At 47.4% G+C, this 25,602-nt stretch overlaps 1 long non-coding RNA gene and 1 pseudogene across 2 annotated transcripts; one reads left to right on the top strand and one right to left on the bottom strand.

Moving 5' to 3' along the window:
* Positions 1–9,245: 9,245 nt before the first annotated feature.
* LOC133048444 (large ribosomal subunit protein uL23-like) lies at positions 9,246–15,184 on the bottom strand (annotated as a pseudogene).
* Positions 12,735–22,938, top strand: LOC133048446 (uncharacterized). Of its 2 annotated transcripts, XR_009691038.1 has the most exons (4): positions 12,735–12,887; positions 20,301–20,402; positions 20,872–21,787; positions 21,955–22,938. It is a non-coding gene; the product is annotated as an uncharacterized LOC133048446 (long non-coding RNA). The 2 variants fall into 2 exon arrangements; XR_009691039.1 differs by having other exon boundaries at positions 12,738–12,887; positions 20,872–22,938.
* Positions 22,939–25,602: the final 2,664 nt, after the last annotated feature.

The raw sequence follows: 25,602 nt of genomic DNA, 5'->3' as shown, positions 1-25,602 counted from the left end.
TTTTCCATAAACTATCTATGGATAGTCTCTGCCTACTCAGGTGAACTGGGCATCTTTGCCTTAGTGATTTGTAGGTACTATTTGTACATTAGGAAATTAGCCCTTTGTCTATAATGAGTTGCAAATATGGTCTTTCCCCCAGGTTTTTTTTTTTTTTTTTGTCATATGATTTTGTTCATTATTTTTAATGAAGACATTTTTATTCTTGTGGCTTTTAGGTTTTGTCACATACTGTGTATCACAGTGTATCTATTGTATCTATTTGAGATAAATTATCTCAAAACATAGTGGCTTAAAGCAACAACTGGCATTCTCTTATTATCTCTGATCATTTTGGAGGTTGGCTGGGCTCAGTAAGAGAGTCTGGCTCAGGCTCCTTTTTGCTGAGAAGTTGGATGGTGGTCGGGCCGCAGGCAGCTGAAGGTTTCCTCACTCAAGTGTCTGGCTGCCGAGGCTGGCCATCAGCTGGGCCTCTGCAGGGCCCCCGGCCTGTGGCCTGCACGTTCTCACAGCCTGGAGCCTGGGCCAGTCCAGGAGACAGAACACGGAGCTCTCAGGCACTTGGGGCCCGAGCCGGGAAACGGCACTGCCTTGCTTCTGCCACGTTCTCTTGGCCGCACGGTCGCCGAACCCAGAATCAGGAGGTGACAGAGACCCCACCTCTTGATGGGAAGAGTATGGAAGACTCGGGGGCTATGTTTTAACGTTACCTTTTCACAAAAAAATCTTTTTCACATGGGGTTTTATATATATATATATACACACACACATACACACACACATATATACACACATATATATACACACTTTCTAGGCTTGGTACCTTTGCAGTTTAATTTTTTACTGAAATTTTGATTTTTTTTTTTAGATAGCTAGCAAATTGTTCAACACCTTTTATGAAATAAACCATCTTTTCTATCATATACTAAATGTGGGTCTTTTAGGATCTATTCCTAAATTGGATCTCCTGCTCTGGAACTTTCTATCTAGTTGTATGTGACTGGTCATCTGTGAGACAGTCAAGGGGTGTTGTTCTGGAAACCACTAGGTTTGTGGTCATGTTATGCAGCCTCGTACCCAAGGGTGGGTGAGAACACCCCTGAGGGCCTCGAAGCTGAGAGTCAGGCCTGTGTGTGAGGCGCTGTGAGAACAAGCCTGGCTCATAAGATCTGCCTTGGGCCGCATACTGGCCGGCCGGGTGGCATCAGGCAAAGCGCTTCTGTCTGATCCTTGGTTTCCAAACCACAGAATGGGTCAGCCCTTCCCTGTCATGGTGGCTGGTATGTGCTGAACCAGGGCCAGGGCCTCGGAGGTGCGCAGGAAATGCTGATAAACTGGACCAAAGTTCATCCTCACTCCTTTGCCAGTGGAAGAAAATGGGCCCCAGCCACGTTTATGTCCACTGTCCCTCAGCCTGCCTGTCCTCAGGGGCTCCACTCCCCACAGCTGGGGCACGTGCCCCCTGCAGCCCCTTCTCCTGCTCCAGCCCTGGCCCCCTCCTACCCTTGGTCAGGGGATGCAGAGAGCTCAGGTCAGCCTGGCTGAGGGGTCTACTTGGCCCTTGGGCCTCTGTTCTGGTCATCTGGCTTCTGCCCAATTTCTGAGGCTGCTCCCTATTCCTGCCTTCTGAAACCTGGAACTTTAAGGGCCTGAGCCAACCCAGTAGCCCTCCTGAACCCTGCCCAGCTGACCTGGGGGCATGCCTCCCTTTGTCCTCCACTCTTCCCCCCAGCCATGGTTAGAGTCCAGCCTTGGTCTTCTGGGCTGGAGTCCCATTGTGGCACCCCAGGGCTGACCTTGTAAACTAGCCCTCCCCACACCCACTCCAGGCACAGAGTAACACAGCCCAGCATGCATCCCAGAGACACCTGAATATCAAACTGCGTGGGGACAGCTGCAGGCTGGGAGGCAGGGAGAGTGCGGCTGCCTCGGAGGCCACAGCGAAGGGCTGCAAGAGGCGCCGAGTAGAAAAGTGCCCACCAGTACAGGTGTCCATGGGTGCTGATCAGATCTCTGATTCAGAATTGATGCCACTCAGCTGTTTATTCAACAAACAACTAGTAGTAATATTATTCCAACATGCTATGAGAGCTGACATTTACTGAGTGCCAGCTATGTGTCCACACTGTCCTTTACATGTGTTATCTCATTTCATCTTCACAGCAACCCTCTGTGGTGCAAAATTCACATTTTGCAGATGAAGAAACAGTTTCAGAAATGTTAAGAAGCTTGCCCAAGCATTCACAACTAATAAGTGGATGAGATGATGTTTAAATCTAAGTATGGATGACTTTGTGCTCTTATTCCCTCTGTTCCCCAACCAGCAGCTGAGAAGAGATAGAGCAATGGTGTTCCTAATTTTGAGAAAGGTTCAAGCTGCTGAAGGAGGCAGAGAAACTAACTGGGGAGAAACCAGAAAGTCTTTTTTAGGAGCAGACGTTGAGCAGGGCCCTGAATCACGGGGAGGATTTGGAGAGGCAGCTGGGGACAGAGGGAGGCCACTGCGGTCATTGGCCGGCTCTAGCAGGAGCAAAGGTCCTGACAGGGAAAGCACGGGCCCCAAAGGGGGGCTGCGAGTTGCTCTGGGCAGCTGGTCAAGTAGGGAGGGGCTGTGGCAGGCTGAGCTTTGCCCTGAAGCACAAGGACAGTGGGATCATGGATGCAGCAGAGTCGGGGAGAGCTGCTTCCTTTCCCAGAGTCCAGACCTGGACCACGGTCCTCTCTGCTGTGCCCTATTGGTACCCACACCCTTGCAAGACCCCTAAACTCCTACTGGAGACGCAGCAGGCAAGTACTTGGTGACTTGAGATAAGTCTCAACTGCTGGCCCATCCCAAAGCCTGAGAGCACCCCACAGGGTCAGGACCCCTCACTCTGCAGGTGGGTTATGGCCAGGAAAGTCTCTCTCCAGCTCCCTGTGCTGGCCTCTGAAGCCCTCTCCTTTTCTCAAGAGCCCAGGGTTCCCGCCCTTCTCAACAAAAGGCTCATATCAGCCATGCACACTCTACTAAAAAGAACCCACTTTCCATGTGTACCCGCATCTCATTCTGGGCTCCAAACCAGCTTCCTCTGAAACGGAAATTTCATTGAAATGTCTTTATTGTATCATAAATCAATCATGAATCTTTTCCAGTGAGGTTATCACTCCAAATCCAGAAAAGACAAAGGCAATTCAACTGCCCAAACCAGAGGCTGTGCAAACAAGACCTTACAGGGAATATGGAAATATAAACTGGGCTCCTATGAGCTCTGACAAGATACTGCCCTCTCTGGGCCCTGATTCTTCAAGGAGATGAACTAGAGCAGAGATCGGCAAAATTTTTCTGCAAAGGGCCCACTTGTAAATATTTTAGACTCTGTGGGCCATACATTACTGTTGCATTACTCAGCTGTGGCCATCGTAGCCTGAAAGCCACCACAGACAACACGTCAGCAAATGGGCATGGCTGTGTGCTAATACAACTTTACGTATGAACATTGAAATTTGAAGTATTGTACGTATAATTTTCCTGTGTCGTAAAATTCCTAGATTTCTTCTTTTTAAGCAAGACTCATTCTTGCCTGGGCATCGTACAAAAATAGGCGGCCAGATTTGGCCCATGGCTGCAGGTCACCCCCCGACCTCTGGCTGGAGCAGAGCTTCTCACTGTAATGTGTACATGAATTACCTGGGGATCTTGTTAAAATGCAGATTCTGATCCAGTAGATGTAGGGTTGGCCTAGGAAGCTGCATTTCCTGTAAGTGATGCTGCTGGTTCACAACACACTGTGGACAAGGGGGTGTCCAGCTCAGCCACTCGGAGACCCTGAGTGATGCTTTGATTACAGACCCCGCTGTTCACCGAAGAAGTGCTCATTCAAAAGTCTGGACACGGTGGGTCCCAGTGTTTTCTGTACAGCTTTCACCCGTGTCCTGGTTTTTCTTGCTTTATTTCCTTATTTTTTGTGTTTCTTCTCTCTCACCTCCTGTCACAAGAACATAAGCTCCTTGAGAGCAAGGACTTCGTTGTCATCCTACAGTCTCGCACGTGGCAGATGTTCAGAAATATCGGTTGAAGAAATGAGTGAATGACCCTGGACCTTGTTGGCCTCCCTTGTCTGGCCCATCTCCGCGGCGACCTTGTCATTCTATCTCCACCTAGTGGACACTTTGGTGTACTGCGGGCCAGGGGAGAACGACGCTCCACGTGCGTGACTGAACCCAAGCAGGAGGGACCCGAAGCCACCGCAGGCAGAGATCTGTCCCTTCTGATGCCGCTGTATCTGTGTTCTTGTCTGCTGGAACCGAGCTCCTCGGAGGAGAGCCTTCCTGGAGGAGGCAGCATTTGAATTGAACAAGGCAGCATTTGAATTGAACAATACGATCGAGAAGGGTTGGGAGTGAGAAGGAGGAAAGGCATTCCTGGTAGGAGGAACAGCATGAGCAGGGGCCTAGAGGCTGGAAAGCTTGGGCGTGTGCCAAGGGGAAGAGGCGTACAAGCAGCTGGGATGGGAAGTGGAAGGTGAGCCAAATAATGACACAGGAGGAGGGGAAGAGGCCCCAGGGAAAGGAGAGTTCCACTTGGTGTCTGACCCATGCCAGGCAGGTCATTTAGTCTCTGCAGAGCCCAGGGAGGCAGATTGTAGTCCCCCCACTTTACATACGAAGAAACTCAGGCCTAGATGGGTGAAGTGACTTGTCCAAGGTCACACAGCTGATAAAGGGCAGAACTGAATTGAGATAATCTGATCCTTTCCTCCCTGAGGGGAGTGCCTACCCCTGATTTGTGCTTGAAGTGGGTGTGTGGTGATGGGGCATATGCAGAAAGCTAGGAGCTGGGATTCCAGATACCCAGAGGCCTGGGCACTTAGCTTCTCCACATCATCTCAAGGCCTGACAGCTTCATAACCTGGGAGCCTCCCTCTGCTCACGCTCATGGTCCTAGAGCCCTGGTCTGGGGGCAGGATGCCTGGGTTCTAGTCTGGGCTCCCTTCATTTCTCTGGGCCAGAGGGTACAATGGCTCTAACGACTGGTGAAAGGATCTCAGAGATCTCTTACTTGCCCATTATACAGATATGGAAACTGAGGCCCAGAGATGGACAAGAAATCCCCTGATGATACACACCAAGCTAGGCTCAGTGTGGCTTCCATCTTGGCCTCTGTGTGGGTTCACATCTGATTGCTGGAAGCTAATATGGCCATATGGACCTGAGCCCCGGGCAGAGAGGAAGCAAAGGGCCCATTTGGGCCCCCTGGACCAGCCCAGGCCCTTGGATAATGTGTTTGAGTTTCAGCTCCCAGTGAGGTGTGTCTGGGGGATGAGGTGAGCGTGTGGAGCCACAGGCTGGCGGAAAGGGAGGGAGGCTTAGCAGGACCTGCCCACAGCCTTTGCAGGGGCTGGACTCACCAGAGCACAGAGGGATGGGGGTGACCCAGCTCTCTCAGCAAACCTCGGTCGCCCCTAGACTTTCAACCCTGCTGTAGCTCTGCTCCCAGCAAAGGAATCCTCCTGCCCCTTTCTCAGCCCTCAGCCTGCTCTTCTGGGGAGCAGAGGACCCCAGCCTGGGGGACTCAGAACAGGGAAGTCTCTTCCATCCATGCTGAGCTCAGCTCTGAGTCAGATTTGAGACAATGTACACTTCACCACCACGTGGGCCTGACAGCGGCACTGTTAGGGCTCCTCCAGAAAACTGAGGCTCAGAGAGGCAGAAGGACTCACCCAAGGCCATAAGTTGTCCTCAAACCCAAGACAGAGTGACACCACAGCATTTGACCACAACACCCACACTCCTCTGACCCAAGCCAGCAGCCAGGCCCTCCATGTGCTAACCTGACTCCAACCAACACATCCACTTTCCCTCTGACCCGCAGCGTCCTCCTTCCCTGCCCATTGTCCCCACAAACCAGGGGGAACACCAGGGCAAGGACAGGGGAGGACCCAAGGCTTTTGTGAGACCTCAGGACCCAGTCGGGGGGGACACTCCACAGACATCTTCCCCGTGAATGAGGGAACCCCCTGCAAGGGTGGACACCATCCCCATTTTTCAAACTGAGGGTCAGTAGGGGGCGGTGACCTGCTTGGGCCACCAGCAGCCTCCAAGCAGAGCACCGACCAGCCTGGGCCTCTTGCTGCCCAGACTCAGGTTCCCTCCATGGGACAATGTGACTTGAAGCCCCCCAGCAGCTGAACAAAGTCCTGTGTGTGTGTGTGTGTTAGACGCTCAGTCATGTCTGGCTCTTTGCAACCCCATGGACCCCATAGCCCGCCAGGCTCCTCTGTCCATGGCATTCTTCAGGCAAGAATACTGGAGTGGGTTGCCATTCCCTTCTCCAGGGGCTCTTCCCAACCCAGGGATCGAACCCAGGTCTCCTGCATTGCAGGTGGATTCTTTGTCATCTGAACCATCAAGGAAGACCACAAAGTTCTGCATGTGGACCCAAAAGTGGGCAGCATCCCTTAGATGCTGCGAGCCCACTGACTCGCAAACACCTGAATCTGCTTGGGTGGAGATGAGCAGGGGAATGACCACAGTCAGATTTGCAGGGCTCCCTGCAGCAGGAGCAGGTTATTTCTGCTGGGGATTTCTATCAGAGCCGTTTCTGCAACCTTTCTCAGGGCATGGCTGGGGTTTAGTAATGAGCTGTAACCATCCGAATACTGGGTTCTGTGAGTTGAGAACTGTTCATTCTTACATGAGGAGGGCTCCTCTTTCCTTGATGACTGAGTTCAGTTGTGGCAAGGGGTGGGGGAGGTTGGGAGGCAGGGATCCAGGACCAGAAGAACAGCAGTGCTCACACGGGGCTGGAGCCCGGCGCCACCTTTATACAGATGGAGCCGTGGAGGCCCAGGGCAGCTGCAAGGCTGGGGGCAGCAGAACTCCACATGCAGACTGGACTGTGGGTGTGGCGGGGCTGAGCATGGGGTGCCCCAGAAGCAGGCTCTTAGCTGAGGATTCCAATGCAAGTGATTTATCCAGGGAAGTGCTCCCAGAATGAGCCCGGAAAGGACTGGGATCCAGGAGGGGTGGAGGTGGGGAGGAGGGAGAAGATCAGTTCAGCCCAGTCGCTCAGTCGTGTCAGACTCTTTGCGACCGCATGGACTGCAGCACGCCAGGCTTCCCTGTCCATCATACATGGTGCCATTTCTGGTCGCCTCCTGCAGAAGGTAACTTCAGTCAGATCCAAGGGGGCCTGGAGTGCAAGTTACATGTCAGGGTTCTCAAAAGCCCAGGCAAGGGAGCTGGGCTTCCCTGTTCCCTGGAGCCATGAGTTTGCACCACCCCAGGAGACCTGAGTGCAGCTTCCTGGAGGAGGCGGTGCGGCCTTGCCCAGGATGTGCAGGTTCCGGCCCGGGCAGGTCACCATCCCCTACTGACCCTCAGTATTCCCGTCTGAAAAATGGGGATGGTGTCCACCCTTGCAGGGGTTCCCTCGCTGAGAAGATGTTTATTGAGTGTCCCCCCGGCTGGGTCCTGAGGCCTCACAAAAGGCTTGGACCCTACCCTGTCCTTGCCCAGGTATTCCTCCCGCTGAGGAAAAGGGCTTGACAGGGACGCCAGAGAGGAGCTCAGGCACACTGCCGGAAGGCCAGGGTGGCCATTGTCGGAAGGCTAGGGTGGCCACCTCGAGGACAGGCCAAGGGAAAGCGTGAACTCCATCCCTGGTGCCTCAGATGGTAAGGAATCCACCTGCAATGCGGGAGCCCTGGGTTCAGTCCCTGGGTTGGGAAGAATCCCTGGAGAAGGGAATGGCAACCCACGCCAGTCTTCTTGCCTGGAGAATCCCATGGACGGAGGAGCCTGGTGGGCTGCAGTTACAGTCCGTGGGGTCACAAAGACTCAGACACGACCAAGCGACTAAAACCCAGGAAAGAGCGTGGAGCCGGAGGGATGGCTCACCTCCCTGCAGGCTGCAGGTGAAGTACACTCAACTATTTCAGCAGAAGTCCCATAAACCACCTCCGGAAATCCCTCTCTCATTTGCCACTGTTTGCGGCCAAAACCCTGAACTGTGACGAGGAGGGACAAAAAGCTTAGGTGAGAGGTAGAACTCTCATTCAGCCAAAACCGTTCGGAAATGAGTCACTGGCCTTGATCCAGGCCCCAAGAGGCTCTGCCAACAAGACCTCCAGGCCCCAGGTGAGGTGGGCATCAGGCCTGGGCCCAGAGGGCAGAGCCATGTTGATGAGGGGAAGCCCAGGGAGGGCGGTGTGTTATTAGTGGGAACTCCCGTCTCTTTACATGACCCCACTTCCCCTCTCTCCATCCACCTGACCTCTGGGCCCCCAGCCTCCCCTCCTCCAAGCCAGTCTCCTGGAGTTGCTAGAGGTTCCCTCTAAATAGCAAATCTGGTCCCGTCTCCTCCCTGCCTGCCACCTTCCCTGGCTCCCCACTGCCCTCAGGAGAAAGACCAAAGCCCCATGTTCTCCTAGGACCTCTTCCCGTGAGGATATGATGCTTAGCCCGCAGGGACTGACGGCAGCAAACTTCAGGCAGAGATTGGGAGTTCCAGCATCTTCCCGGAGCCCACAGGCAGGGCAGCTCTGGCAGCAGCCTGGCTCTCCAGGAAGAGGGAAGAGACGCCCCGGGACCCACTCCCCAGGTCTCCCTTCCTGTCTTTGCCTCTGTAATTAATTTATGGAAAGCATCTAAATTGGGAGTCAACACAGTCCTGCAAATCTCATCTAATCCCTGCCTCCACCGGAGGGAGCAGCGCTTTGGGGGTGGAGCTTGTCTAACAGTGCTTACATTTGGTTTTATTTCTGGAAAAAAGCACGAAAACGAAGCATTTAAGGTCTAATTTCCCCAAAAACTTTTGGAAGGAGGAGGCTTCCAGGTGGTGTTCGGCGAGGTGGTCTCAGGGAGTCTTTCAGTCCTGCAGCCTCAGGAGGGCTTTGGGGGGAGGGGGGATAGACTCGAGCTCATCAAAACTTCTTCTTGGCTCCACTTTTAAGCTCAGCCAGCATCCGACCTCCTCTTCCTCTGCTGCCTCCACCCCACCTAAGCCACGGTCACCTCTGCGTGGTTTCCTGACCATCTACCTATTTCCACCTTGCCCCGCTCCAGTCTCTGCTCACAAGCAACCAGGGCCAAGCCATGGCTCCTCAGAAGCTCTCCAAGGGCTCCCTGCTGCCCCTGGGGGGAACTCAGGAATGCTGTCAGGCCCACTAAGGGCCACACGACGCCCTCCATCCTCACTCCCTCCCTCCTCCTGCCTCCCTGGAATCCCTTAACAAGGACACTCTGCCTCCAGCACTCCTGCAGGCTGTTTCCCCCGTGGAATGTTCTTCCTACTGATCTTATTCAAAAATTGGTCCTTTGCAGTTTCCCTGATCACACCTGTGCCCCATTCATTCTCTATTCTCCTCACTCCTTACCATTCACCACCAGCCTGAAATATCCTTATTTTTTTTTTACTTATTGTTTAGCTTCCCTCTATTCTTCATCAGAATGTCAGCTCTAAGAGCAAGGGATTTGTTTTAATAGTAAAAGTTTTGTATTTAGAATTAGCCAGCTGGACTCAGTTTAGATGATCCCAATTTTGTTGGCAATGTCCAAAGCATCACAGTCAGGAGCCAGTCGAACACACGCCTTCTTCACTCCATCAGGCCTGATCAGGGTGTTGACCCTGGCCACGTCAGTGCCACAGAGCTTCTTCACAGCCTGTTTAATCTGATGCTTAGTGGCCTTGACCTCCACAATGAACACAAGTGTGCTGTTGCCTGTTTTCTTCGTGGCTGACCCTGTGGTGAGGGGAAACTTGATGATGGCAGTGTGGTCAAGCTTGTTTCTCCTGGGGCGCTCCTCTGAGAACATTTGGGCTGCCTCCTAAGCCACAGTGTTCTGGGCCAACGGAAGGTGGGTGACCTCCGGATCGTCTTACTGTGGCTGTGGACACCTTTCAACACTGCTTTCTCAGTCTTCAAGGGCTTTACTTTGCCTTTGGCTTTGGGAGGGGCAGAGGCTTCCTCTTTACTTCCAGCACCAATTTCGTGAAAAGGAGCAAGGGATTTGTTTTGTTCACTGACGTATCTCCAGCACGGAGAGCAGTGCCTGGCACATGATACTCAATAAATATTAATCAAAGGAATGAATGAACTGCGCAGTGAGACGGCGGGTGGCAGAGATCCTGAGATGTTGGGGGGCTGTCCTCTCTGGGTGGGGGGAATCAGTCTGACCTTACCTCCTATAGGAAGTCTTCTGTCCGGGTTCTAAATGGAAGTCCTGGCTGCAGGGGGCAGCTCTGATCACTCAGTAGGACTGATTTTTCCTCTGGTGCAAACACCACCTCTTCCAGGGAGCCCTCTGAGAAGCCTTCCCAACCCTCAGGGAAAGTTGGTCCCACCCCCTCCTGGCCTGACACTTTCTCCCTTGTGGTCTCTTTGGGGTGTTGGTGTCAGGCTGGGGTCCCTGGCGGGCACCTGAGTCATATCCAGAGAACACCTGGAGGACCCGCTTCAGTTCACGCTTTACAGGGCCTCTCATGAGGCCAAAGTCACACCTTCTCTTCACTCAGGCCTCCCAACAACCCTCTGAGGCAGACATTCTCAGCCCCATCTTACAGAGGAGGAAGCTGCGGTCAGCGGCCACAGACATGACTTACCCAGTCCCACAGCTGTGAAACAGCGGAGTGGAGCCGGCTCCCTGGCCTCAAGGCCGGCTCCACGGCTGTCAGCATGGTGCTCCAAAAGTGTCTGGGGAATGACAAGCCTGAGTTCTGGGGCTCCCGAGTGAGTGATGAAGATGCCATGAACACAGCATGTACCAGCCCTCTGCTGGTCTGGTCTGTGTGGCCCGTCCTTGCTCAGCTGAGCGTTAAGATGGAGACTCTCCTGGTGTTCTGTGCAGGTAAAGACAAGACAGTGATTCTCCCTTCCAGGGCCCCATAGTGGGCAGAGGATGTGAAGAGGTTGTACCATGCCCATCCCTGGTCGTTAGCCTCACCCTGGCGGCAAAGACAAGGCCCGGAAGAGTTGAGCGATGAGCCAGAAATTAGGGACAGAACTGGGAGCAATGACTCTTGACATCAGTTCTATCTTGCTCCTCTGAGTCTACCTGCTATGTCTGTAATGCTCGTATCCCTAGGATCCAGACCTCGGTTTCCTCTTTTGTAAAGTAGGAAAACTCTACCTATTTAATAGTATCAAAGATTAAGTGAGGTAACACAGGCAAGAGCCTGGCACAGTGCCCGGCAGAAAGTAAATTCTTAATAATCAGAGCATATAGCTGTCAGCTGGTTCCAAGAGAGGACCCTATGTTGCATTTTCTCCTCCTTCCCTGCCTTACAGGTGGTTCTCGCAGGCTTGCAGCTGCAAACTTGGCAGTAGTTAGAAGAAGACCTATTTCTTTAGGGGAAAAAATAGCAATTAAAATAATAGTGCCCCATGGTGGAAATGGTGTGACAAAGCTAGCACAGCGTGGCAGTATTTTGTGAGTATCTTAAATCTGCAAGGTAAGTATTTTATGAATGTTACATATTAATAAAGTCTCATTTTGTCTGAATTCTCCCACCTTTTAAAATGTATGTCAAGAAACAAGCAACTTCGAAGCTCTGCAGTTAAGTGAGCTGCCAACTGGATTTACAATATGCTACGTAGGGCATTTTTTAAAACAGGTAAACAAATATAAACATCTTCTTTCATCTTTTGTCAGGATTAGTCTCGAATTCAGTGAATTTTGAATTATGCCCCAGCAAGACTAGACCCCTCCTGGAGTAAGGTGCAGAGGTCCTACACATACCACAAGGGCCAGCCCTTTGGAAGCAGCACGTTGATAGAAGCCATCAAGAATGCAAGCCATTCTTGAGCTCTGAAGGGAGCTGCAAGAGCCATTTACATACTTTGACCAGTTACTGAGTCTGGACTTTATCCTAGTGAAGTAATTCCAAAAGAGCAAAGCAAAATGCAAGCACATGAAGATGTTAATTGTCGTGTTGCTTACAGTTGAGGAAAATGGTAACCACCACCTACAACAAGAGGGGAGAGATTCTGTAAATTATGCTGGGGCCCTTGATGGTTCTTTGACCAATAAAAACTATCATTTTGAAGATCATGTGGGACTTCCCTGGTGGTTCAGTAGTTAAGACTCTGCGCTTCCACTGCAGGGGGCACAGGTTCATCCCTGGTTGGAGAACTAAGATCCTACATGCCTCTCTGTGTGGCCAAAGAGTTGAAAAGAAGAAGATTGTGTAACAACGTATATGGTGTTTACATTCAAGTGTTTCACATCGAAGGAGAAAATGCAAAGCTGCACTGGGACTCTGATCTCTGACACTGTCAGGGCAATCTTCCTTCCTCACTGTCTGATCCTCCCAGCAGCCCTCTGAGGTACACAGAACAGGTCATTAGTTATTCTCTCATAATCCAGGCGAGAAAAGAGAGACCCCAGAGACTCGGATTCTGAACTAAGGCAGCTCTTAACACAGAACCCAGTGCTGCCTCCGAGTAGCATGCCCCTGACTGGGGGCCCAGCAGCAAGCCCCCAGCTCCCGAGTGAGGACCGCGTCAGACAAACCCCAGTTCTCACAGACCCTCCCGTTTCATCCAGGAGGGGTGTCCCCTGGGCAACTGTTTCTGCCTCCTCAGACTGGGATTTCCCCTCTTGGGCAATTTGGAAGAACCCCAGTGCCAGGCCCCATCTTGCTCTGAGCTGGTCTTATAGGAAGCCCCCTCTCTGCACACTTGACCCATGAGATCATGTGGAAAAACCCTTAGAAACTTAATACATACCGCAGGTGCAATTGTTCCTATTATTTAAAACAAGTTGTAATGCGAACGTTTTCCATCATGCAAACATTGCTGGTAATAACATGACAAATGCTCCCCATCCACGGCCACCTTAGGAAATAAAACCTTACGGGGACACTTGGAGGCTCCTGGGTGCACTGATCCTCCGTCTCTGTCACACAGGTAACCCAAACCACAAAGGGGCGTTGATCTGTAGTATTAAGCAGTATTGTTTTGCACGCCTTTAAACTTTCAATATGTGGCTTCATGCTGTCTTGCATTCATTCAGCAAATTTCACTCAGCAAATATTTATTGGGTGCTTACTGTATATGGGGTACCCTCTCAAACCGTGTCTCTACTCTTGTGTACATTCCCATGGGGTGAGCCAAACAATAAGCAAAACTTATGAATTATAGATAAATTATATGTTAGAATGTGAGAGTTGCAAAGGAGAAAAATAAAGTCAGATAGGTGGGGGGGGGGTGCAATGCTGCAATTTTAAGTAGGATCATATCCTTCTATTTCCTGTTTATTTACTCCATATTATTTTCTTCTTTTTTATGAATGCACCATCTTTATTTGTTTTCTTGGCAATGAACATTTAAGATTTTTTTTGTCATTATAAACAGTATTGCCATAAGCATTCTTATAAATGTCTCTTTGGATACACTCAGAAGAGATTTGGTGGGGGGCATATACCCTAGTATAAATTTGCTGAGCCTAGGGCATCTTTGACGTAACTTAGATGGTACCAGTGACCCCCACAAGCAGCGTGTGAGGGGTCCAGTTACTCTGCTTCTTCTCCAACACTTGATGGTATCAGATTTTTAAAAAATATCTGCCAGTCTGACAAGTATAAAATACCATCTTTGGTTAAACTGAATTTCCCCGATAACTACAAAGGTTGAGCATATTTTCATAAATTTATTCATTATCTGCGTTTTCTCCTTTAATGACTAGGAATTTCATTGACTTTTGTCTATTGATTTTATACCCAGTAATCTTGCAAACTAATAATTGGCCTGTAGACTTTTTTGGGTTTTCTAAATAATCATATCATCTGCAAATACTGACAGTTTCTCTGTCTTTTCAAGTGTATGTCATTCATTTATTTTCTTCTTTATTAATTTATTTATAAACTTCTACCACTAAATGTAATTATTTAAGAAAAACAAATTTGTAACTACAAAGTTGAACAAAAAGTGTTAGAGTGGGCATCCTTATCTTTTCCTGATTTTAAAGGAAATGTTTCTATTGTTCACACAAGTAATATTTCCTTTGGATGTTTTTCTAGATATCCTTTATCAGGTTAAGGAACTTCTCTTTTATTTCCAATTTGCTTAAAAGTTTATCATTGGTCAGTATATATACTTTTATCAAATACCTTCTTCTGTGTCTACTTAGATTATATGCTTTCTTTCTCTAATCTATTAATGCAATAAATTACCTATATAGATTTTCTACTATTAAGCCACCTTTGTATTCTTGGAACAAACTCAACTTGGTTACTTTACATTATCTTTTTTATATACAGTTGAATTATTTTGATAATGTTACTTAGGATTATTACATCTAAATGTATGAGTGAAATAGACCTATAATTTTCTTTTTTTATGCTATACTTGTTTAATTTTTGTATTACGATTACCCTGGCCTCAAAAAATGAATTTGGGAATATTCATTATTTTTATATTCCCTAGAAGAATTCATGTAAGATTGGGATTGTCTATTCTTGAAATGTTGGTATAGTTCACCTATAAGACCATCTGGGCCTTGAATTTTCTTTATGGGAATATTTTCAATTATTGCTTCAAATTCTTTAATCGTTTTAAATGATTTAAGGCTATCCATAACATCTATTTCTTTTCAGTTTTGGTAGGAATTTATTTTACTAAGACTTCAAATTTGTTGGCATAAAGTTGTTGACAGCATTCTCTTATTACATTTTTTCTCAGTAATCTTTTATTGCAAATACAGCCACATGGAAAGATAAAATCTCCAGATATTTGTCTATCTTTATCTTGTTATGTTTTAAACCTGTTTTAACTATAGTTATGTTACTCTTTTCATATATAATATCATTTATTTGTATATTTTCTTTTTTTTCTTTGATCAATCTTCCCAGAGATTTTTATCTTTTCAAAGAATCAACTCTTAGTTTCACTGGTCTTCACCTTCCATTTTTTAAATTCTATTTCATTGATTTCCATTTTGTTTTTTTAAATCTCTTTCCTTATATTGTTTTGGGGTTTACTGTAATTTTTTCCAACTCCTTACACTTGACACTGAGGTCAATAATTTGCCCTGAGGGTATTTGCCCAGACAGCTGAACTGAGCTAAGCAACAGCTGTTTTGAGAGGACTGTGGGAGGAGGGAGTCAAAAGTGGAAAACCAGGTCCCAGGGGGGTGCTGGGGAGGAGTCCAATCGAGACTCTCCGCCGGGAAGCAGGACTCCCTCCGTACTTAACCTTGGTACCATACTGCTTTCTCTCCAAACTATCAATATAGCAAATTGACTAAAACAGAACAACCCACAAAGAGGAGGATAATAGAGGAGTCATCAGCAACCGCATTTTGGTAGCGGGAAAGTAGATGGACTTAAACAGGCCCAAGAAAGCCATATCCCAGAGATGAAGAAGCAGCCTGATTTATACCACAGAACCATGAAGAGGTCTCAAACCAGTCTCATCAAGTATGTCAGGATTGGGGTTAATATGGGGTGATGTGGACAGAGAAAAGATTCTACATGTCTGCAGAGAAAAAGAAGGTATATACAAAGGACTACAACTCAGAATGGCATTGGATTTTTAAAAAACAGCATCAGTGGAAGCCAGAACACAATGGAGTGACAAGTTCAAAATTCTGAAAGAGGGTTTGTGGTTAAACTGATGATAAAAATGAGCAAGCTAAGCCAATGATTAAAACAAGTCAGTTATTACTCCAGGGAAAACAAAATGCTGTGCAGAAAAAGAAAATAACAACATTTTACGCAGCTCATTGACAATAGATTTACAGCCAGAAAGGGCTTCTCGGGTGGCGCAGTGGTAAAGAGCCTGCCTGCCAATGCAGGAGGTTGAGGAGAGGCAGGTTCGATCGCTGGGTCGGGGAGACCCTGTGGTGTAGGAAATGGCAAGCCGTTCCAGTGTTCTTGCCTGGAAAATTCCATGGACAGAGGAGCCGGATGGGCTACAGTCCCTGGGCTCGCAAAGAGTGGGACACAACGGAGAGAATGAGCACACACACATTGCAGTAGGAATGAGGCAAATAATGAACATTGATCTAATCAGAGTGACGGCCATACTGGGAGGCTGATGACCGGGAGGCGCATGTGGGTGTGTGGCTGGCTGAGTACAGGTGTGTTTTGTAGCGGTTGTGTTTAGGGGCAGGGGTTGGTGAGAGAGTTAAATCCTCTCTTCATGACGAGAAATCATTAGATAATGCCCAAACCTGAACATTCAAGAAGTAGCAATATAAGCATGTTCTTTGTGGAAAATATGGTAAATATCAGAAAGATGGAAATCTGTATCTGTACAACTGAGAAAGACAGGGTAGGGTGGTGATAGGCTAAGGGGTTGAGGGAAAGGGGCTTCAGGGAATTGCTGATTTTCATAAGAAACCACGTAGAATTTTTCAACTTTTAAAATTACATGCATGTTTAACTTTGATAAAAATAAAAACTAAATTTTAAAAATTCCAGAAGTGGGATGGCTGGGTTAACAGGTATGCATATTTTAAGATCTTACTCACAGAGCTAAGTAGTGCACACATTTTACCCTCTTTCAGAAGTGAATTAGTCTCTAATTTCTAGTCCTTGCAAGTACCATTATCGATTTTCAGATCTCTGCCAGTTTGATTTAAAAAAAAAAAAAAAAGATATCCTATTGTGGTTTTAATTTGCATTTCTTTGACTTCCAAATAGTTTTACATAGTTAACATATTTAACCATTTTTAGTTCTTTTTTTATTCATTTCCTGTTACAGTTCTGTCCATTTTTATCTTGGAGTCTTCATGTTTTTCACCATTGGTTTATAAGGGTTTTAAAATAGTAAGCCTACTAATTCTTGATCTATCACACGTTACAAATATTTCCACCCCCCATGGGTCCTTGTGCTTATAATTTTTTCTTTTTTTTTTTTTGGCCACAGGGGGCTCAGACAGTAAAGAGTCTAACTGAAATGAAGTAGACTCAGTTTCAACCCCTGGGTAGGGAAGATACCTTGGAGAATGGCATGGCAACCCACTCCAGTGTTCTAGCCTGGAGGATTCCATGGCATGGGGTTACAAAGAGTCAGACATGCCTGAGTGACTGACACTCTCCCTTTCACGTGAGATCTCAGTTCCCCCGACCCCGGGATATTGAACCAGAGCCCCTTGCATTGGAAGCGTGGAGTCTTAACCACTGGACTGCCACGGAAGTCCTTAATTTTCTTTTTTTGATGTGAGGAATTTTTAATTTTTATGTAGTTCAGTCTGTCTTTTATGCTTTTTGCCTTGGGATCATGCCTGGAAAACCCTTGCTCATTTATGGGTTTTTACAAATAGAGTATTTCTTATTTTGTCTTGTATTCATAAGCAGTATTTCATCGAGTCTAAGTTTTCACATTTTAAATCTCTGAAATTGGGATGTGTTTACAATCACCAGTGCTGAGGTTGCAGTCATTGCCTGCGTGCCCCTCATCAAAATGTGCAGAAAGTGACCTAACAGTGGAGCAGACTTGAAGGAATGCTGCATCACCACCTGTCTCCTTTTTCTCCAGAGTTCTAGCCTTTAGGTGAGGGGTGGAAATGACATAGGGGCTTTCCTGCTTGGCCCAAAAACCTTCCATACCACCCTCTCCTCTCTCTCTGCTGTTGGAAGATCTAGCAGTGGTTCTCGGTGATGGCAGAACCAGAGGCAGAGGCGTTTAGGTCCATGAAAAGCCTAATGGGAGATGCTTGCTGACCAGGGGTCCTCATTGTTATTTGTGTGAATAAGAAATAAACTGTTACTGTGTTAAGCTCTTGAGATTTGGGATTTTGTTTGTTATAGCCGCTAACATTGCTGATATCCAACTGATAACCTTGTCTTAATTCTAACTCAAATGTGAATCCCTCTAGATTAGAGTGTTTTATCATTGAGTATGATGTTGGCTCCTGATTTTAGATAAATGTACTTTATCTGATGCTTTTAAAAAAATATATCAGGTCTTGGTATTGGAGTTACTCTAAGTATATAAAATTAATTGGAAATTTTTAAACATTCTTAAACTCTGGAAAAAGTTAAATAGCATAGGAGTTAATTATTATGTGAAACTTTGACAAGATTCATCCTGAGAACTGCCTGTAGCAAGAGTAGAACTTGATTATGCTTTACTTTCCTTCTTTTTCTTTTTCAAAATAACTTTTTAAAATTATTTTTTAAAAGCAGTTTTAGATTTACAACAGAATTGGGAGGAAGGTATAGAGATTTCCCACATACTCCCTGCCCCTACACATCCATTAGCAACATCTGCACTCTAGTATGGTACAGTTTTAACCAAGGATGAAACCTATATTAACATATTTTTATCACCCAAAGTCCATAGTTAACCTTAGGGTTCATCTTAGTATTATACATTACACGGGTTTGGACAAATATACAATGACATTTATCCATCATTATAATAACACACATCCTAAAAATACTCAGTGTCACACCTACTTATCTTTCTGTCACTCTCTCCCACCAACCACTGAAAACCACTGATCTTTTTACTGTCATCATAGTTTTGCCTTTCCTAGAATGTCTTATCACTGGAATCATATAGTATATAGACTTTTCAGATTGGCTTCTTTCCCCTAGTAATATGCATTTAAGATTCTTGATTCTTTCATGTCCTTGACACCATAAAATTCTTAGTAGTGAACACAGGCAAAACATCCTCTGACATAAACTGCACCAATATTTTCTTAGGTCATTCTCTCTCCTCCGCATTTAAGATCTATTACCTTTCACCAGACAGAACCACTCAAGGGGTTTTTTATCCAGTTCCTTCCACCATCTACCTATTTTTCAAGGTCCTGCTAAAATACAGCTCCTCCAAGGAAACTTCCAGCTTCCTAAGTCAGAATCAATTTTGCCCTAGACTTCCCTGGTGGTCCAGTGGTTAGGAATCTGCCTGCCAATCAGGGGACACAGGTTTGATCCCTGGTCTGGGGAAATTCCTCATGCCTCAGGGTACTAAACCCATGCTCGGCAGCTACTGAAGCCTGTGTGCCCATGTTCTGCAACAGAAGAAGCCACACAGAAACCAGAGGAGCCCCCGCTCGCTGTAGCTAGAGAAAGCCCACGTACAGCAACAAAGACTCAGAGCAGCCAAAAAAAAAAAAAAAAAAAGAATTGGTTTCCCCTCTCTCTGACCCTACACACTCTGTAGCAGGTGGTCTGTCCCTCTCCACATTGCATTTAAATGCCAGTAGAGGCAGTATAAGGTAGTATAATGTAGACAGAGCTAGGCTTGAGTCTGAGCCTTACCACTTCCTAACTGGGACCTTGGATCCCCTTACCCTCATTTAACCTCTCTGAGCATCAGTAGTCTCATCTGTAAAATGGGATAATGGTCATACCTGGGAGATCATACCTCCTAGATCACAGGTGCCTATTATCCTATTTGATATGTGAATGTGTCCCCTGCCAGCTCCCAAGGGCAGACTCTAGAGTGAGGGTCTTGGAAATCCTAAGAAACATTGACTTGAAATCCTGAGAGGAAGCCCTGAGAGGCCACCTGCTAGGTTCTGTGCAAATTCCCCTTCTCTGGAGAAGCCCTAGGCTGCTTTCTCACACTCGTGTGTTGCCTGGCTTGGCCTCCAGCCTGAGGAGCGGAAGAAGGCCAGAACAGGGATAAGTGAAAGTTGCTTCTGCTCAAAAAATTAAAAATAGAATCACTATCTGACCCAGCAATCCTATTTCTTGAATGTATACCCCAAAGAGTTGAAAGCAGAGACTTGAGATAGTTCTGTTCACTAGCAGTATTTACAATAGCCAAAATGTGGAAGCAATCCAAACATCCCTCAGCCAGACCTCCCTGGTGGTCCAGTGGTAAAGAATCTGCCTGCCAATGCAGCAGATGCGGGTTTGATCCCTGGTCCGGGAAGATTCCCCATGCCACGGGACAACTGTGCTCTGTGACGAGAAGCGGTCACAAGGAGAAGCCCACGCGCCGCAACGAGACAGTAGCCCCCGCTTGCCGCAGCTAGAGAAAGGCCACGTGCAGCAAGGAAGATCCAGCACAGATAAAAATAAACAAATAAATTAACTAATTAAAAATATCCCTCAGGGGGTGGATGGATAAACAAAATCTGGTCTATATTAATACGTACAAGAGAATATTATTTAACCTTAAAAAGAAAGGAAATCCTGACACATACTATTAATATAACACGGAGGACCCTTGAGGACATTATTTCAAGTGAAATAAGCCAGTCACAAAAAGGCAAATACTATATGCTTCCATTTACCTGAAGAACCTGGAATAGTCAGATTCATAGAGAAAGAAAGTTCAGTGGTGGTTGCCAGGGCCTGGGGAGAGGGGGCGGTGGGGAGTTATTGTCTAGCTGAACAGTTTTAGTTTTGCCAGATGAAAAGAGTTCTGGAGATGGATGGTGGTGATGGCTGTGTGACAACATGAATGGTGAACGTGCTTCATGCCACCGAACCGCAGTTAAAAATGGTTAAGATGGTAAGTTTTATGCTATGCGTCTTTTACTACAATTTAAAACATGTTTTGGGGTTCTGCAGTGGCCCAGCCTGGGGATGTGCAAGGCCCCACCTAGAGAACAGTGCCCAGGGGTGGCACACAGCCCTCACCCGCAATCCTCAGCAGACTTTGCCCACTGCCTTCTCCACATGGCTGAGGCCAGGCAGGAGATGGGAGCCCGTGATGTCCCTCCCGCTGCTGATGAGCTGAGAATTGGAGAGGATGGAAACCTGGGCTTTTAAAAGTAGATAGAGAATTAAAAATACAATTGAAAATCCCGCTCAGTTATTCCAAGATTAAAAGCATTCTTTAGAAACTGGGCTTTATTAGAGGGTATGCGTCCTGCTTCGTGCGGGAGGGAGGGAGCCAGGTCACCCGTGCTCTTCGTAGGGGGCAAGCAGGTGAAATGATTATGAAATATGTCAAATAAATGGTCCTTTTTTCTCCCCAGGAGATAAGGAAAGGTAATTTGGTCTGTCAGTCGCGCACACAGAAGACGTCATGGTCAACTGCATTAATACTGAATACTTTGTCCAGAGTCACAGAGCCAAAAGAAATTACAGAGTCTTTCTCCTGTGAATTCTGGCGTGACTCTCAGCAGACCTTTCCCCACCTGAATTCACAAAAGAGATGAATAATAAAAGGCAGGGTCTACGGTGGGACCCAGAGCTTGCCAGGCTGTGCCAGGCGAGGTGGTCGGAGCCAGCGCTTCCCTCGCACAACTGAGACCCTACATCCGAGCCGTTCCTGGGTCCTGTTTCAGCCCAAATCCCAGCTGTTTCCAGTGGGTCCCCGTGCCTCCCTGCCTGGGGCTGCTGCTTCTGTTCCTCTCTCCTGTGCTGTGGAAGCCCACCCAGCCGTTCTAACTGGACCCCGGCACCCTCCGCTCCTCTGACTGCACCTCTGTCTGCAGCTGTCCTGGGAACTTTGCATTTGCATCCTCTTTCCCTAACACCCCAGACCCGGGATCAGCCAGGCAGCCTCCCTGCCAGTGTCCAGTCCGGGGACTGGCACCGACCGTGGAAGGGATGAGATCCTAAGACCTGTGCAAGTTTTCTCCTTTATAATCGAACAAAAGGATGTGAACAGTGGTTTGGTTTTTTCTTTTCTTCCTTGGAATGGGTGGTGATGGAAGGGTGCTGTCAAGGCTGGGGTGGGCATTGGGCTGCTCTTGAAATCCACTGCCAAGTTGCTGAGTTGTAAGAGGCAGTCTTTACCTCCACCCCCTCCAGAAGGAGCGTCGGGGAGTCCCACACGGGAACCCTTATCCAGGGTCTGGACAAAGCTTCTTCCCTTTGCTGCTTTTGGGGACTTTTTCGGTCTCTGGAACAGTTAGGCTTCTTTGCAACGCAGTTATAGTCCCTCAGGTAATGAGTACTTCATTATTTTTAGGCTGCTTTACCCAATTAATTTTATCATCAGTTAATTACGTATTAACAGCTTAAGAAAATGAATATTTGTTCAGTTTCTTAAACTAAGTCATTATGTATATATTTATTCCTTTTTAAAGATGCATGTCCATTACCTCCTGCAGATGGAGAAGACCTGTCTGGGGCCACCTGGACCTCTGAAACAAGACCTTTCCACAAAGGTGCCTTCTGGACTGTATGGGCTGGGCTCACGGGGCTGGGGGGACCCGGTACGAGAGGTCCACAGCATGTGGCAGAGAGCAGGCGTCGCGGGTGACAGGGGAAGGTCTCCGCCAAACCGCTGCTGCTTGGCAGTATCTGGGGCGAGGCGAGGCGGGTGCAGCCAAGAGCCAAGTGCGTGAGGGCGTGTGAAGATGAAAGCAGCAGCTGGGGGGTTGCGGCTACAGGAACAAGGTCCTCTGGCCACTGCTGGGTGGTTTGGGGAAAGCCTCTCGGGTCACAGCACACCTGGTCCCCTGGGACCCAGACTCACCAAGGTGTGTGAGCTGGGGCCCGTCGGGAGGCTTAAGCAGTCTCAGCTCCTGGGTCTGTAGTAGGTACAGCCATGCAGTGCTCTTCTTATTCTGGCATGCCGCGAGCCCGTGGATCACCGGAAGTTGGCCCAGTCTCTGATTCACGTAGTGGGGGCAGGCGAAGGCCAAGGCTGCCGTTCCAGCTCCAAGACCCAGAGTCAGGGGGGAGATGCAACTTCCTTCCAGTGCCCCCTGTGGATGGAGGCGCCCAGCAACCGTCTACACCAGGAGTCAGCAAACTGAGGCCTGTGGGCCAGATCCTGCCAGGTTCCTATTTTTGTACGACTTGAGAGCTAAGAATGACTTCTACACTGTGAAGTAGTTTGGAAAACTCAAAAGAAGAATAATATCGTGTGACATGGAAATTATGTGAAATTACAGTGTCTGCATATATATGGAATTTAGAAAGATGGTAACGATAACCCTATATGCAAAACAGAAAAAGAGACACAGAAGTACAGAACAGACTTTTGAACTCTGTGGGAGAATGTGAGGGTGGGATATTTCAAAAGAACAGCATGTATACTATCTATGGTGAAACAGATCACCAGCCCAGGTGGGATGCATGAGACAAGTGCTCGGGCCTGGTGCACTGGGAAGACCCAGAGGAATCGGGTGGAGAGGGAGGTGGGAGGGGGGATCGGGATGGGGAATACGTGTAAATCTATGGCTGATTCATATCAATGTATGACAAAACCCACTGAAATGTTGTGAAGTAATTAGCCTCCAACTAATAAAAAAAAAAAAATAAAATAAATAAAATAAAATAAAAAAATAAAAATAAAAAATAATAAAATAAGAATTTGATTTCTAAAAAAAAAAAAAAAATTACAGTGTCTGTAAATAATGTTTTATTGGAGTGCCGCCAGGCTTATCACAGTGCCTTTATGCTACGACAGGAGGAATGAAAGTCATGACACAGACGATGTGGACTCTGCCAAGCCTGAAATATTTGCTATCTGGTTCTTTACAGAAAAAAGTCTGTTGATTCCCGATCTACCTGCAGCAACGACAAGGGGAATTCTCTTTACAACAAACTAGATGGGACATTCCAGTTGTTTGTTGTCATGAGATAGGACGATAATTCACTTAATAAACACCTAAGCAAGTTCTCAGTTGGGTCCCTGAGGAAAAAGAGATAAATCAGATCTAGTCCATACAAGGGAGGTGCCAGTCTCTGGGAGACAGGCAGGTGTGTGTGTATATAAATTGCAATATAGAGGGATTAGCTCCACAGTGCATTTTTTCACAAAACTCCTGGAAGCACTGAGGAGGGCTGACTGCCTGGGGAAATCAAAGAGGGCTTCTGAGAGGGGGTGATGCCTGAGCTCCATACTACTTTCAGCTGAGCAGAATGTGTATTATGTTGTATAAGTCCAGGATGCCACCTGTGGTTCCATAGTGCATGCCGGCACAATTGTACAGGGCAGCTGTGTTGAATGGACCTGGAAGCGCTCTTGGTTACAAGTGAGAGGTACCTAACTCACTTGAACCTAGACAATCAAGGAATTCATCGGTTCCTGAAATGAATTCTGGGCACCCAGGCATGGTTTATGTGGGAGCTCAGGCAATCAGAGCCTTGCCTCTCTCTGCCCATCTCTTGGCTCTGTTTGGCTTTCTTCTTTCCATGAGTTAGCAAAGATGGTGGTGGGCAGCCCAGATACAGAACCTCCCAGCAAAACAAGGCTATCTAGAGAAGGCTCTCTTTTTCCCAAGGATCATACAACAATACCTGAAAAGGATTCTGATTGGCTGTTTGAGTCAGATGCCCATTTCTGAATCAACCACTGTAATGATGGGCAGGGTGAAGTAGTCCTTAAGATTATCTGCTTCAGAGAGTCAGGGTTGGAGGGTGAAGCCATCATAATTGATAGCCTCATGAAGTTGAGGACTGGTTTCCCCAAGGGCACTTGCAAACAACACCATATATCCCTGGTGGTCCAGTGGTTAGGACTCTGAGCTCTCAATGCAGGGGGCCCAGGGTTTGATCCCTGGTCGGGGAATTAGATCCCACCAGCTACAACTAAGACCCAGCACAGCCAAGTAGATACATAAAAATAAAATAGTAAAAAAAAGCAGATCCACCACAAAGAGTCAGAAAGACACCTTCCGGCAGACTAGGCAGAAAGTCTATAAACAGAACACTGCCAGTTCTATCCCGAGTCTCCATCATGCCTAAAGCCATCATGAGTAGTGACCCTTAAGAAGGACCACTGGAAAATAAATGACCCGTGCAAGTTTGATACATGAAGCAGGCCACCCAAAGCTGGTGCTCTGGGACAACCCAGAGAGACAGGGTGGGAAAGGAGGTGGGACGGGGGTTCAGGGTAGGGGGGACACATGTATACCTGTGGCCAATTCAAGTCGACGTATGGCAAAAGCCATCACAATATTGTAAAGTAATTATCCTCCAATCAGAAAAATTAATTAATTAAAAAAAAGAAGTACCACTGGGCAGCCCTGCCCATTCCCGTCTGTGAGGACTGCTGACCTCTGAACCCAGCTGGGGAAGAAAAAGCAAGCATCCCCTTTCTCACCTCTTCTCGAGGCTGTCAGAGCTCAGAGCATGGTTGGAATTCACTTATTTGATCTGTGAAGCTCTTTAAAATAACAAGATCACCCACTGATTGGGAGACAGTATTTACCATAGACGTATCTGGTAAAGGACTGCTATCCAAAATATACAGAGAACTCTTTTGTTGTTGTTGTTTTTGGCCACACTGCATAGCACGCAGGGTCTTAGGTGCCCTCACGGGACCAAATTTGTACCCAATGCAGTGGAAGTGCAGTCTTAACCACTGGACCTCCAGGGAAGTCCCACAAAGAACTCTTAAAACTCAACAACAAGAAAACAAACTACTCGGTTTAAAAATGGGCCAAAGACCTCAATAGACACCTCATCTATTGAAGATAAACAGAAGACTAATAAGCATATTAAGTGATGCTCCACATCATACTCCATCAGGGAAATGCAAGTTAAACAACAAGGGTCTTCCCTGGTGGTCCGGTGGTTAAGAATCCACCTCCCAATGCCGGGGACGTGGACTCAATCCCTGGTCAGGAAACTAATATCCCACAGGCCGCAGAGCAACTCCCGAGCCCGCAGCCCTCAACTAGAGAGAGGCCTGCACACCACGGTGAAAGATGCCGCACCTAAGACCCAACGCAGCCAAAAACAAATAAATATTTAATTTAAAAAAGCAACAATAAGCTACAACTACACGCCAATTAGAATGACCG

Source organism: Dama dama, chromosome 29 (genome assembly GCF_033118175.1).
Source record: "Dama dama isolate Ldn47 chromosome 29, ASM3311817v1, whole genome shotgun sequence".
NCBI lineage: Eukaryota > Metazoa > Chordata > Mammalia > Artiodactyla > Cervidae > Dama > Dama dama.
Note: the sequence above shows the minus strand (reverse complement) of the source record. Positions and strands in the feature narration are given on the sequence as shown.